This window comes from Lathyrus oleraceus, chromosome 5 (assembly GCF_024323335.1).
Source record: "Lathyrus oleraceus cultivar Zhongwan6 chromosome 5, CAAS_Psat_ZW6_1.0, whole genome shotgun sequence".
NCBI lineage: Eukaryota > Viridiplantae > Streptophyta > Magnoliopsida > Fabales > Fabaceae > Lathyrus > Lathyrus oleraceus.
In genome coordinates, this window is record NC_066583.1 from 18432477 (window position 1) to 18446055 (window position 13579).

Consider the following 13579-nt stretch of genomic DNA (forward strand, 5'->3'; position numbering starts at 1 on the left):
TTGAGCAGTTATTTAGCAACCTTTTCCTATTCTTTTGAGCGTGGATCCCGTCGAGTACGGCGGACGTGAGGGGTGCTAATACCTTCCCCTTACGTGACCGACTCCCGTACCTTGTAATCTCTGGTCGTAAGACCGTTCCTTTTCCCTTTCTTAGGTTAGTCCTGCGCTCCCTTTCCGTCATAGGATGAATAGCGTCAGTGGCGGCTCTGTAAAACTGTTTTTTTTTCCGCCGGTTGTTTTTCGCGTTGCGACAGCTGGCGACTCTGCTGGGGACACAAGTTGACCTCTTGCTGGTCCATCTTCTCTGAGCGAGTCAATCCTAACGCTCTTTAGGGTAGTTTGGGTTGCTTTTACTGTTTATTTATTGCATTTATGATTATTATACTGTGATTGTATATATTTGCATGTATGTTTGCATGCATCATATTATCACTGTGCTGGATTCTGGACAGGTGTGGTTACTCTGATTTTGGGGTGGGTGTTCTGAGTGGGGCTAAAACTAAGGCCCGAGTATACACCTAGGATTAGCGTGGTCTCACGTTCCTCACATGTTGGTTGGGCATGTTGTTGTGACGTGACATACCACAAGCCAGACAAGGTTCTTTTGAGAGAGCTTTTCCATTGTGGAGTTTCCACTATGGTTGGGTTACCTCTTCTGAGCTGTTGACTTCGGTGACCGTTCTTTCCCGGATCTTTGGTTTAGATGATCTTATGAGAGCTGCAACGGCACACCCGAAAGGGAAAACCCATTGAGTATCTTGTCCGATTGTCGAGACCATTATCCGTCTTAGGATGACCTTATTAGAATTCACATGTGAGGGGAGGGCTTGATTCTTACAGATACAGGTTCTGTTGGTGACTTTTTGATGGAGACTGATGGTCCAGTTCTTGATCTGAGTTCTATTTATGAGTTGGATTTATGGATATTTATTTCTGACACGCCGGAGTTTTGTCCGTGGTATTTATCAGCGGGTTCCGTTTATTTCGGATCCTCGGGCCGAATTTGGGGTTGCTTGTCCAGAGGATCTTGTTGCTATTTGGTCAGTGATTTACCAGTGATGATGGTGATATATCCTTCGGTCCCGTTTATTTCGGAACCCCGAGTTGGATTTATGGTTACTCAGTCCCTCAGATGGTTGTGATCAGTTCAGAGACCGGAATCCAGTACAGTTGATGTTCAGATGACTTGGAGGATGGCACTATGCATTACATTCATGCATCAGCATCATTCCCATTTTGCATTTATCCGCATCTAACTCATGTTTATCCATATGCAGGGGACATTCTTGATTGAGATCCTGGTTGAGAGACTTCTTTGTTCCAGATATGAGGACCGGCTTGAAAGATGATGTTGTCTACAGTTTCTTTGATCCAGAGGTTGGTGTGCTAAAAGATATGATAGCATTGATTACACCTGACCATGTGGGGATGTTCCGTGAGGCTTATGGCGGTATTCTGAAGATGGTTTTCAAGCTCACAGATAGGGATAGGAGTGTCATCCATACTCTTCTTCGGTTTTATGATCCTAGTTTGAGATGCTTTGTCTTCCCGGATTACTTATTGGGACCTTTGATGGAGGACTATGCTGGTATCCTGGGTATTCAGATCAGAAATCAGGTTCCTTTCTATGCTACTAAGGAAGAACCTGATGTTGGTGAGATCTCTCGTGCTCTTTATCTGAGCCCCGAAGTGACTAAGGGAGGTTAGAAGGAGAAAGGAAAGTTGCCCGGTTTTCATCTGAGTTTCTTGGAGGCTAAAGCCAAGGAGCATGCTGTTTTTGGTGATTGGAAGGCCGTCTGTGCTCTGCTTGCTGTGAGCATTTATGGAATCATCCTGTTCCCTAATCAGAAGAACTTTGTGGACATTAATGCCATCCAGGTGCTTGTTCAGAGGAATCCCATTCCTACCTTGGTGGGGGATGTCTATTACTCGGTCCATAATTGGAACGAGAAGCGGCGTGGGGGATTGATTAGATGTTGTGCTCAACTGTTATACAAGTGGTTCATGGGATATTTGCCTTCCAGAGGTGCCTTTGTTCTTCTTGACCATACTGTAAATTGGGCAACCAAGTTGATGGGTTTGCGAGCCAAGGACATAGCTTGGACTCACAATAGTGGGGCTGGACGAGATTTCATTTGCAGTTGTGGGAGTTTTCCCAATGTGCCTCTTATAGGAGTTCAAGGTTGTATTAATTATAACCCGACGCTTCTTAAGAGACAAATGGGATTCGCTATGGAGGTTCCTCCTCTCGAGTGTGAGATTCAGGAGTCTTTCTACTTCCCGGTTGAGGGTAATCAGTCATCGTTGAGGCAAGCGTCTGATGCATGGCGCCGCATTCAAAGGAAAGGCAAGTTTTCTTGGGGTAGAGCTAATAACAGGTCTTTTCCCCCGTTTGATGATTGGCTCAGAAAAAAGGTGGAGCTCACGCATCTACAATTTCCTGTGGGTGATCCTTGGTATCCGTTGATTGAGGAATCCCGTTCTTCTGTCAGCATGGAAGAATTTCTAGAGATGAAGAGGGAGAGAGATCAGCTGCAAGTAGAGAAGACTGAGTTGGAGATGAGTGTTGCTAGAATTCAAATGGCTAATCAGGAAGTCAAGGGGAAAGCAGAGGACCAGGCTAAGAGACATGCTCTTGTGGTGAAGCGCTTTGAGATAGACACCGCCTATTACTGCAAGATCAACCAAGCGTTAGAGTCATCTACAAAGGAGCACGACATTACCAAGGAGAAGTTGGCTAGAGCTTTGAAGGTCATTGAAGATGAAAAGAGGAGACAAGTCCTTGTGAAGGCTCAGAGAGAAACTAGAGCCAAAGTCCTTACCACAGAGTGGGAAGCGAAGCTGAAGGTTAAGGAAGAAGAGCAAGCGAAGATTATGGCCGAGAGAGATTATTATCTTGCTGAGAGGGACCATTATTTTCGACAGGTGAAGATTCACCAGAAAGAGGTAGGAAGACTTCAGCTGGAGAATACCGAGCTCAGGTTCGTCGTGAAGTTTACCAAGATGGTTGATGATGCAGAGCCTTCTGTGGGACCTTCTTCAGTTTAGACTTTTTGTTGCGGTTATTATCAGGTGTTGGATTACCGTCAAGCATGTTGACGGAATTCACTTGCTTGTATTTTCTTTCTGATTCTGGAGGATTGTAAATTGATTTGTATCAAGTTTGATGTATGACTCTTGCACGTGTGATGCACTTTTGATATACAGTGATTATTATCATTCTGTGATTGATCTTCAAGCTTTATTTGCTTTTCTGTGCGCACTCATATAACACACACATGGTCGGGTGATATCTTCGCTAAATCATATTTCTCTGAGCTGTATGGTGAAACCAAATGATTGATGTCAGAATGTTGCTGTCGGATTATTATCTGTCTCGATGAAACCAGGATCGAAAGACAGAGTGGTCCTCATATGGATAGACATTGCATTCATGCGTGAGTCATAATAACCTGTCTTCTGTTTTGCAGGTGTCAGTTTCTAACGTGTTTGATTGACTCAGGAATCGTTGCTTGTGCACGCCGAGTCATTCCTCTGCACGTAGCTCGTCCGCACAGATACCCTACCAGACGCAACAAATCCAAACTGATGGATCCACCCAACGCAGACATTATCAAGCTGAAAGAGAAGATGGGAGAGTTGATCAACGTCATGCAAGGGTTCGCCTTGGGGCAGAAGGCACTTGTTGAGAAGGTGGAAAAGCTTGAGCGGGCTTCGGCTGCCAATAGTGGCAATAATCTAGAGGGTGTTTCCAACAATGGTCTTGGTGGTTCTAGGGATGGTGGTGATCCCGGAAGGAAGGCGACTACTGCTGGTGTAGTGATCAACAATGGGGGAGGTTTTGGTTTCGCTGCGGGCGGTGGGCCAGGTCCTCTGAAGGATAATCAGTTTCCTCATTTCTTTGGGGCCATGGAGGATAAAGAAGAAGATCAGTTATCTGTGCTGAATGAGCAATTTGGTCAGTACGGTGTTCAGCCACCAAATAAAGAAATTCAGGTACTGGCAGAGAAGATCAGAGCTCTGGAAAGCCATACCTCTTCTGGGGCTATCAATATGACGAACATGGGGCTGGTTGAGGGGATTGTGATCCCGCAAAAGTTTAAAGTGCCCACGTTTGATAAGTATAATGGGAGTTCTTTCCCGGAAACTCATCTCCAGGCCTTTGTCCGAAAAATATCTGCCTATACTATGGATCAGAAGCTATGGATGTACTCTTCCAGGACAGCTTGTCTGGTGGGTCTCTGGAGTGGTATACCAAGTTGAGATCATCGGATATCAAGAGCTGGCAGGATTTGGGAGACGCTTTCTTTAAACAGTACCAGTTCAATGTTAACATGGCTCCTAGCCGTACCCAGTTGCAGGGTATGTCTCAGAAGCCAAATGAAGGGTTTAAAGAATATGCACAAAGGTGGAGGGAGTTGGCTTCCAGAGTTCAACCTCCGTTGGTAGATCGAGAGATGTCTGATCTGTTCATGGGTACCCTTCAGGGGACTTTTGCTGAGAGAATGGTGGGTTGTCCCGTCACTGGTTTTGCAGATATCGTAGTGGCTGGAGAAAGAATTGAAAGCTGGCTGAAAATGGGGAAGATACAGGGTAATGCTTCGTCGTCTGGGTCGAAGAAGCCATTCGGTAATGGCCAGCGTAAGAAGGAGGGTGACACGAGTGTTGTGTATGCCCAGAGAGGACATGGTAGGGATCGTTACTACCAACACACTGCTGCAGTAACCATTCCTGCTGATATTCAACCTGCACAACAACAACAACAACAGCAACAGCCACAACAACGACAGCCGTTTCAATAGAGAACACAGCGGGCCGGGTATCAAGTGAGAGGAAGAATGAATGATCGTCAGTTTGATAGGCCACCTGTGACATATGCTTTCCTGTTAAAGAAGTTGAAAGATCTGGGGTTGGTTCAGTTGAGAACATTGGCTCCGTTGAGACCGGATCAGAGGCCTGCAAATTATGATGAGAACGCCAAGTGCGAATTCCATTCTGGTGCCCCTGGACACAATGTCGAGAATTGTAAAGCCTTCAAGCACGTGGTTCAGGATCTGGTAGACTCCAAGGCCATCAATTTTGCACCATCGTCGAATGTTAATGCTAATCCCATGCCGACGCATGGTCAGATGGGGGTGAATGCCATTTCGGAGGATGAGAGGGCAATTGGGCTGATGAACGTGGATCAGTTAAGAACTCCATTGGCTGAGGTCAAGAGACAGTTGTTGAAGAATGGAGTTTTTCCGGGTTGTGATGATTATTGTGCCGCTTGCACGGTCGCTACCAATGGGTGTGTATTATTGAGGGGGACTGTTCAGAGAACGATGAATGACAGAAGTCTCAGGTTTGAGAAGGTTGATTTGGAGAGGGAGGATGTTTCCACCATAACCATTTATTTTGATCCTATCAACTTGTCAGCGCCAGCAGATGCGGCTCCCGTTACCATCACGGTGCCGGGGCCTATTCCATATGAAAACAACGATGCTGTGCCATGGGATTATGGTGGGGAGGTATATTGCAATGGAGAGAAGCAGGAGGATCAGGATGCAGGTGAAACCACCGTTTCAAAGGTGGATAATGCCGGACCTAGTGGTTTCACTCGCAGCGGGAGGTTGTTTGCGCCGGACACATTAAGAAGTGGGGAGGCAGAAAAAGAAAAGAAAGATAAGGCCGAGGCTTTAGCCAGGGCAAGAGGTAAGCAGGTGGTGAGTGAGGGTACTCCTGTAGTGGCACCGGCGCCTGTTGGGTCGGAAAAAGAACTTGATAATGAAGCCTAGGAGTTTCTGAGGATTATCAAGAAGTCTGAGTATAAGCTTGTTGACCATCTGCAGCAAACTCCGTCTAAGATTTCGATCCTATCTTTGCTGTTGAGCTCCGAAGGGCATAGAGAGACTTTATTGAGAATCTTGAAGAGGGCCTATGTCCCGCAGGAGATAACGATCAATCAGCTAGAGACAGTGGTGTCTAATGTCAATGCCAGCCATGGGTTAGGTTTCACTGATCTGGATCTTACGGTGGATGAGCGTAATCACAATAGGGCGTTACACATTGCGATGGAGTGTAAAGGAGCAGTGCTCTCGCACGTTTTGGTGGATACTGGCTCATCACTCAATGTGTTGCCTAAGAAGGCCCTGGCAAAGGTGGATTGTGAAGGGGTAGTGTTAAGGCCCACTGACCTGGTGGTTAGAGCATTTGATGGCTCTAAGAGGGTTGTGTTTGGGGAAGTTGAGCTCTCTGTGAAGATCGGGCCCGAGGTGTTCAAGTCTGTGTTCTGTGTCATGGATATTTAGCCGGCATACAGTTGCTTGTTGGGTCGACCATGGATACACGCTGCTGCGGCAGTGACTTCGACTTTGCACCAGAAATTAAAGTATATCTGGTACGGGCAGGTCGTAACAGTTTGCGGAGAGGAGGACATTTTTGTCAGCCACTTGTCATCGTTCAAATACGTAGAAATGGACGGTAAAATATTTGAAACACCAAGTCAGACGTTTAAAACCGTCAAGGTGGAGAATGCCATTTTTGTTAAGGAAGATAAGAAACCGTCCATTTCTTCGTACAAACAGGCCGCTGAGGTAGTGAAGAATGGAGGGGGCCCGGGTTGGGGAAGGATGATAGACATCGCGGCAAAAGAAGACATGTTTGGGGTTGGTTATCAGTCGGGCCGAGGCTCGTCTGGACAGGATAGAGGCCGTCGTCAGCCGTTTACGTTCACCAGTGCTGGAATGCTAGATCTGGATCACGTCTGTGCGGTGGGTGAAGAGATCGACAGTGACTGCGAGCTAGACTCGTGGATAAAACCGTGCGTACCAGGGATGGAGGTCCAGAACTGGAAGGCCGAAAAGATCATCACTGTCACTCTACATGAAGAGTAATATTTCTGTTTTTCAATTCTGTCTGCATGAAAGCCATACGTTTTGCCCGAAACGTAATGGTTCATTGTAAGGGCCACCTCATGTGTTTCATTTTGCAATATTTGCATCATCAATAAAAGGATGTTTTTCGCATTAAAAGCGGTGTTCCCTGTTTTTCATTTATTTTTACAGTTAAAAAAAAAACAAATAAAAATGGCAATGTTTGTTTTCATTTTTCATTTTATTTGTCGCGTCCCAACTCTAAAGCAATGCATGAATCAACATTCATGCATATGCGATCATTCTCCGGATCTTATTGATAACAATCCTGTTACACCCTCATATGACTTCGACAATCCGATTTATCATGCCGAAGAAGAGGGCGAAGAAGATTATGAACTGCCGGAGGAATTAGCCAGGTTGTTAAAGCAAGAGGAGAAGGTGATTCAACCGCACGAGGAGCAAGTCGAGGTTGTGAATCTGGGTACCGAGGAGGTCAGGAAAGAAGTGAAGGTTGGGGCTGCTTTGGAGGCAAATGTCAAGAGCAGAATGGTAGCGCTGTTGAAAGAGTATGTTGATATCTTCGCCTGGTCTTATCAGGATATGCCAGGGTTGGATACCGATATCGTTGTACACAAGTTGCCATTGAGAGCAGATTGTCCTCCAGTGAAGCAGAAGTTGCACAGAACTCGACCTGAGATGGCCATGAAAATTAAAGAGGAGGTGCAGAAGCAGTTGGATGCTGGTTTCCTAGCTGTCACTAATTATCCGCCTTGGGTCGCGAACATTGTGCCGGTGCCGAAGAAGGATGCAAAGGTGAGGATGTGTGTGGACTACCGGGATTTGAACAGAGCTAGCCCGAAGGATGATTTCCCATTACTTCACATTGATGTGTTGGTAGATAATACAACTCAATTCTCGGTGTTTTCCTTCATGGATGGCTTTTCTGGCTATAATCAAATTAAAATGTCGCCAGATGATATGGAGAAAACAACGTTCATCACACCGTGGGGCACTTTTTGTTATAAGGTGATGCCATTCGGTCTCAAGAATGCCGGTGCCACGTATCAAAGAGCTATGGTGACTTTGTTTCATGATATGATTCATCACGAAATCGAATGCTATGTTGATGACATGATAGCAAAGTCCCAAACAGAAGAGAGGCATCTGGTAGACTTGGCCAAGCTGTTTGACCGGTTGAGACAATTCAGACTGAGGTTGAATCCGAATAAGTGCACTTTTGGAGTGCGGTCCGGTAAGTTGCTGGGGTTTATTGTGAGTGAAAGAGGAATCGAGGTTGATCCTGCTAAAGTAAAAGCAATACAAGAAATGCCTGAACCGAGCACAGAGAAGGAGGTTCGTGGTTTCTTAGGTAGATTGAACTACATTTCACGGTTCATATCTCATCTAACAGCCACGTGTGAACCCATATTCAAGTTGTTGAGAAAAGATCAAACGGTCAGGTGGAATAATGATTGCCAAGCGGCATTTGAAAAAATAAAAGAATATTTGCAGGAGCCTCCGATTCTCATGCCTCCTATGGAGGGACGACCGTTAATTCTGTACTTGACAGTCCTAGAGGGGTCTATGGGGTGTGTACTGGGGCAGCATGACGAGTCTGGTCGAAAAGAGCACGCAATTTACTACCTTAGCAAAAATTTTACCGACTGTGAAACAAGATATTCACTGCTCGAGAAAACTTGCTGCGCTTTAGTATGGGCTGCTCGCCGACTGAGACAGTATATGCTGGTTCATACCACTTTGTTGATTTCCAAGATGGATCCGATCAAGTATATATTTGAGAAGCCAGCATTGACCGGACGGGTTGCGAGATGGCAAATGATTTTGACTGAGTACGATATTCAGTATACTTCTCAAAAAGCAATAAAGGGGAGTGTATTGTCTGATTACCTCGCCCAGTAACCCATTGAGGATTATCAACCGATGAAGTTTGAATTCCCTGATGAGGACATCATGTTTCTCAAATCGAAAGATTGTGAGGAACCTATCCCGGAGGAGGGGCCTGACCCTGAATCCGAATGGATTCTGATGTTTGATGGGGCCATTAACGTGAATGGTAGTGGAGTTGGTGCTGTTTTGGTTACGCCGAAGGGATCCCATATTCCTTTTGTCGCCCGGCTAACGTTTGAGTGCACCAACAATGTGGCTGAATACGAAGCTTGTATCTTGGGGATCGAAGAGGCGATTGATTTGTGGATCAAGAACCTTGTCATTTATGGAGATTCAGCTTTGGTTGTGAACCAGGTTAACGGGAAATGGTATACGCATCAATCTCACTTAATTCCATACCGGGACTATATAAGGAGATTGTTGACGTTTTTCACCAAGGTGGAATTACACCATGTGCTGAGAGAAGAAAATCCTTTGGCAGATGCTTTGGCTACTCTGGCCACCTTGATTAAGGTGCAGTGGTGGAATCAATTCCCTAGTGTTGAGGTAGGACGATTGGATAGACCGACTTATGTGTTTGCTGTTGAGGCAGCGCCTGATGATGAAAAGCCGTGGTATTATGATATCAAACGGTATTTGGAAACCCAAGAGTATCCCGAGGGAGCGTCTAAAAAGGACCGAAAGACTCTGAGGAGGTTGGCCATGGCATTCTATCTGAATAAGGATGGGGTTTTGTACAAGAGGAATTTCGATTGGGTTTTGCTTAGGTGTGTCGATGACAAAGAAGCAAGCCAATTGATGAAAGAGGTGCACGAGGGGTCGTTTGGTACCCATGCCAGCGGGAATGCAATGGTGAAAAAGTTGTTAAGGGCTGGTTATTACTGGATGACAATGGAGGCCCAGTGTTTCAATTTCGTGCGGAGATGTCATAAATGCCAAATTTATGCTGACAAGGTGCACGTACCTCCAAACCCGTTGAGTTTGATGTCGTCTCCGTGGCCGTTTGCTATGTGGGGCATTGATATGATTGGGAAGATCGAGCCTACGGCTTCGAATGGGCACCGGTTCATATTAGTGGCTATCGATTACTTCACCAAGTGGGTTGAAGCTGCATCTTATGCAAATGTGACGAAACAGGTTGTGGCCAGATTCCTGAAAAGAGACATCATTTGCAGATATGGGGTTCTCGAAAGAATCATTACTGATAATGGTTTTAATCTCAACAATAAGATGATGATGGAACTGTGTCGGGAGTTCAAAATCGAGCATCACAATTCTTCTCCTTATCGTCCAAAGATGAATGGGGCGGTCGAGGCGGCTAATAAGAATATTAAGAAGATTGTGCAGAAAATGGTCGTGACCTATAAGGATTGGCACGAGATGTTGCCGTTTGCATTGCATGGGTATCAAACCTCGGTGCGTACGTCTACTGGGGCAACGCCTTTCTCGCTTGTGTATGGAATGGAAGCCGTGCTACCGGTTGAGGTCCAGATTCCTTCGTTGAGAGTCCTGATGGACGTGAAATTGGAAGAGGCTGAATGGGTAAGGACTCGGTACGAAGAGTTGAGCCTGATTGAGGAAAAGAGGTTGGCAGCCGTTTGTCATAGGCAGTTGTACCAGCAGCGAATGAAGCGTGCTTTGGACCGAAAGGTGCGACCTCGTGTATACCACGTGGGAGATATGGTGTTGAAAAGGATCCTTCCTCCTCAAAACGATCGTCGGGGCAAATGGACACCTAATTATGAGGGTCCATTCGTGGTCAAGAAGGTTTTCTCTGGCGGAGCCTTGTTGTTGATGACCATGGATGGCGAGGATTTTCCATCCCCTGTGAATGCGGATGCAGTTAAAAAATACTTCGTATAAGAGACTCGCTGGACGAAAAGAATAAAATAGTCCAGGAAAAAAATGGGCATCCCGACGAACCAAAAAAAATGAAAAAGGTTCGGGCAAAAATTAGGGATAAAAAGAGAAAAAACTGTACACCCGGCAAGTCGAAAACCCCACAAGGGCGGCTTGGGAAAAAAAGGGGTATCCCGGTGGACTGAAAACCCGAAAGGGCGGTCCGGGCAAAAGAGGGAATGAAACGAACAACTGCGTCTAGCATGATCGTTTGTGTACTTTAGATATGACACATGGATAATCCCCGACAGAGATCGGTCGGAAGCGTCTTGTTCAGAAGGCAGAAAGCGCGGAGAGTCTTGAGGACATATGGGTTGTAACCGGATTGGAACTCGATGAGATCACGGGTTCACATTGCCATTAGGATAGATTTTCCTTTTGTGCGCAATTACCTCTTTTCAGGAATTGCTTCCTGTGTATTGCTCAGTTACGAGCCACCTTTTCAATCAATAAAATGCATATTCAGTCAAATAATTTTGTTTTTGTTTTCATTACCGCTTTGATTGCAAAAACATCAGTTTATTTTGATAAGAATCTTTTCATTTTGAGACATACGGGTCCCTTCCAATGCATGTTTATAGGATTGAGAACTTGAAATCTTATTCGGAAGGTTGAGTGACCTGGGTGTTGAAATTTTGGCACGCCTGGGGCACGTTTTTATCTAACGATCTCTTTTACAGGTGTTGTTAGATATTTTCACTCACTTGCAGGTTGTGATGTGAAGCTTTTTAACGAAAGATTCCTTCGAGTCCAATCAGGGACAAGAAATTGAAGAATGGTGTAGAGACGGCGAAAGAAGGACGACGATCCTTGGGGGTTAATCAAGAAGACTCTTCAAAGTCTATAAAATGGAAAGTTGACACTATGGTTGGAGGGTGAATGCCAGTGTTTGACGAGTCGACGGGTGTTCCGTGTCAAATATTCCGTATCTCCCCAGCAGGTTCGAGATCGATATTTCTTCGGCAACCAGGCCTGAAGTTGTTGTTTCCCCTAGCAGGGTTGAGATTGTTATTTTCCCCAGCAAGTCTGAAGGTTGCTGTTTCCCCAGCGGAGGTGTGCATTGGTGGCTGTTTCCCCAACAAAGTCCCCAGGCGGATCGGGTTCAGCGGAGGTCATCCTTAGTAAGGGTTGTCCTTTCCCCAGCAGCGGTGTTATCCCAAGCATGGTTGGAGATTGGAGTGATATCGAGTTCCTAAGCAGAGTTGCTCGTGTCGTCCCCTGAGGGGGATGCTTTTTATACATTCATCATTTAGAAAAGCATAGCATATTGCATAACTCATTGCGTAGCATTTCCACGGTTATGGAGCATTACGCTGTAAAACTCATGCATCAGCATTGCAAGCATAAGCTAGTCTCAAGCCGTGGTTACCGTTTGAGAATTGGTTTAGCTGGTTGGTGAAGATGTTACTCTGAGGAGTTTAGCATCGTGACGTTGGATCAACGGTATTCCCCAGTAGTGCGATATTGGAGGAAAAATTTCTGTCGTGCGGAGATGGAAGTTGGAAGATGTTACTCTGAGGAGTTTAGCATCGTGACGTTGGATCAACGGTATTCCCCAGTAGTGCGATATTGGAGGAAGAATTTCTGTCGTGCGGAGATGGAAGTTGGAAGATGTTACTCTAAGGAGTTTAGCATCGTGACGTTGGATCAACGGTATTCCCCAGTAGTGCGATATTGGAGGAAGAATTTCTATCGTGCGGAGATGGAAGTTGGAAGATATTACTCTGAGGAGTTCAGCATCGTGACGTTGGATTAACGGTATTCCCCAGTAGTGCGATACTGGAGGAAGAATTTCTGTCGTGCGGAGATGGAAGTTGGAAGATGTTACTCTGAGGAGTTTAGCATCGTGAAGTTGGATCAACAGTATTCCCCAGTAGTGCGATATTGGAGAAAGAATTTCTGTCGCGCGGAGATGGAAGTTGTAAGATGTTACTCTGAGGAGTTTAGCATCGTGACGTTGGATCAACGGTATTCCCCAGTAGTGCGATATTGGAGGAAGAATTTCTGTCGTGCGGAGATGGAAGTTGGAAGATGTTACTCTGAGGAGTTTAGCATCGTGACGTTGGATCAACTGTATTCCCCAGTAGTGAGATACTGGAGGAAGAATTTCTGTCGTGCGGAGATGGAAGTTGGAAGATGTTACTCTGAGGAGTTCAGCATCGTGACGTTGGATCAACAATATTCCCCAGTAGCGCGATATTGGAGGAAAATTTCCGTCAGGCGGAGATGGAAATGAAAATCAAAGAAGTTTTGGGGTCCAAGAAAAGCAAGGAAAAAATCAAGAAGTTTTGGGGTTCAAGAAAAGAAAAAAATAATAATTCCCAGCGGAGTGCAAATTGTTCGTCTGTTCTTGGTATTCAATCACTCTTCACCCTGATCATCTGAAAGCCGAGGCTGTTCATATCGACAGGTTCACAGTGGATTGAATAGGGGCAGCTGTAACACCTCAAAATTTGCCCTCCTCTCTGGAGACTAGTTTGATACATTGCATTTCATTTTTAGAGCATTAGACATTGCATTTTGCATCTCATATGAAAACCAGAAAGTCATCCTCCAAAGTCTTTTCAAAAGATGAGAGGTTACATGATTCAAGCCTAAAGGTCTCTATGAATTGATGATCAACCATCTGAGGGTTTGCACTTCAATTAGGGTTTCCTGATCCTTCAAAGGTCTTGAGCATTATCTTGTCTGCAAGGATATATTACCATCCTCATTGTTCTATCATCATCCAGGGTTTCATGGCATTCTCAAGTTCCTTTAGATTAGGGTTTTGACCTCTGGTCAACCCTAATCAATGACATTCTTTCAACCAGGGCTTCTCAAAGAAAGGAGGTATTTGCTGATGATGAGGATCACATGATTGTTATATTGGGTTTATATGAGCTAGGGTTTCATTTCTGAGCCATTTCCCCAAG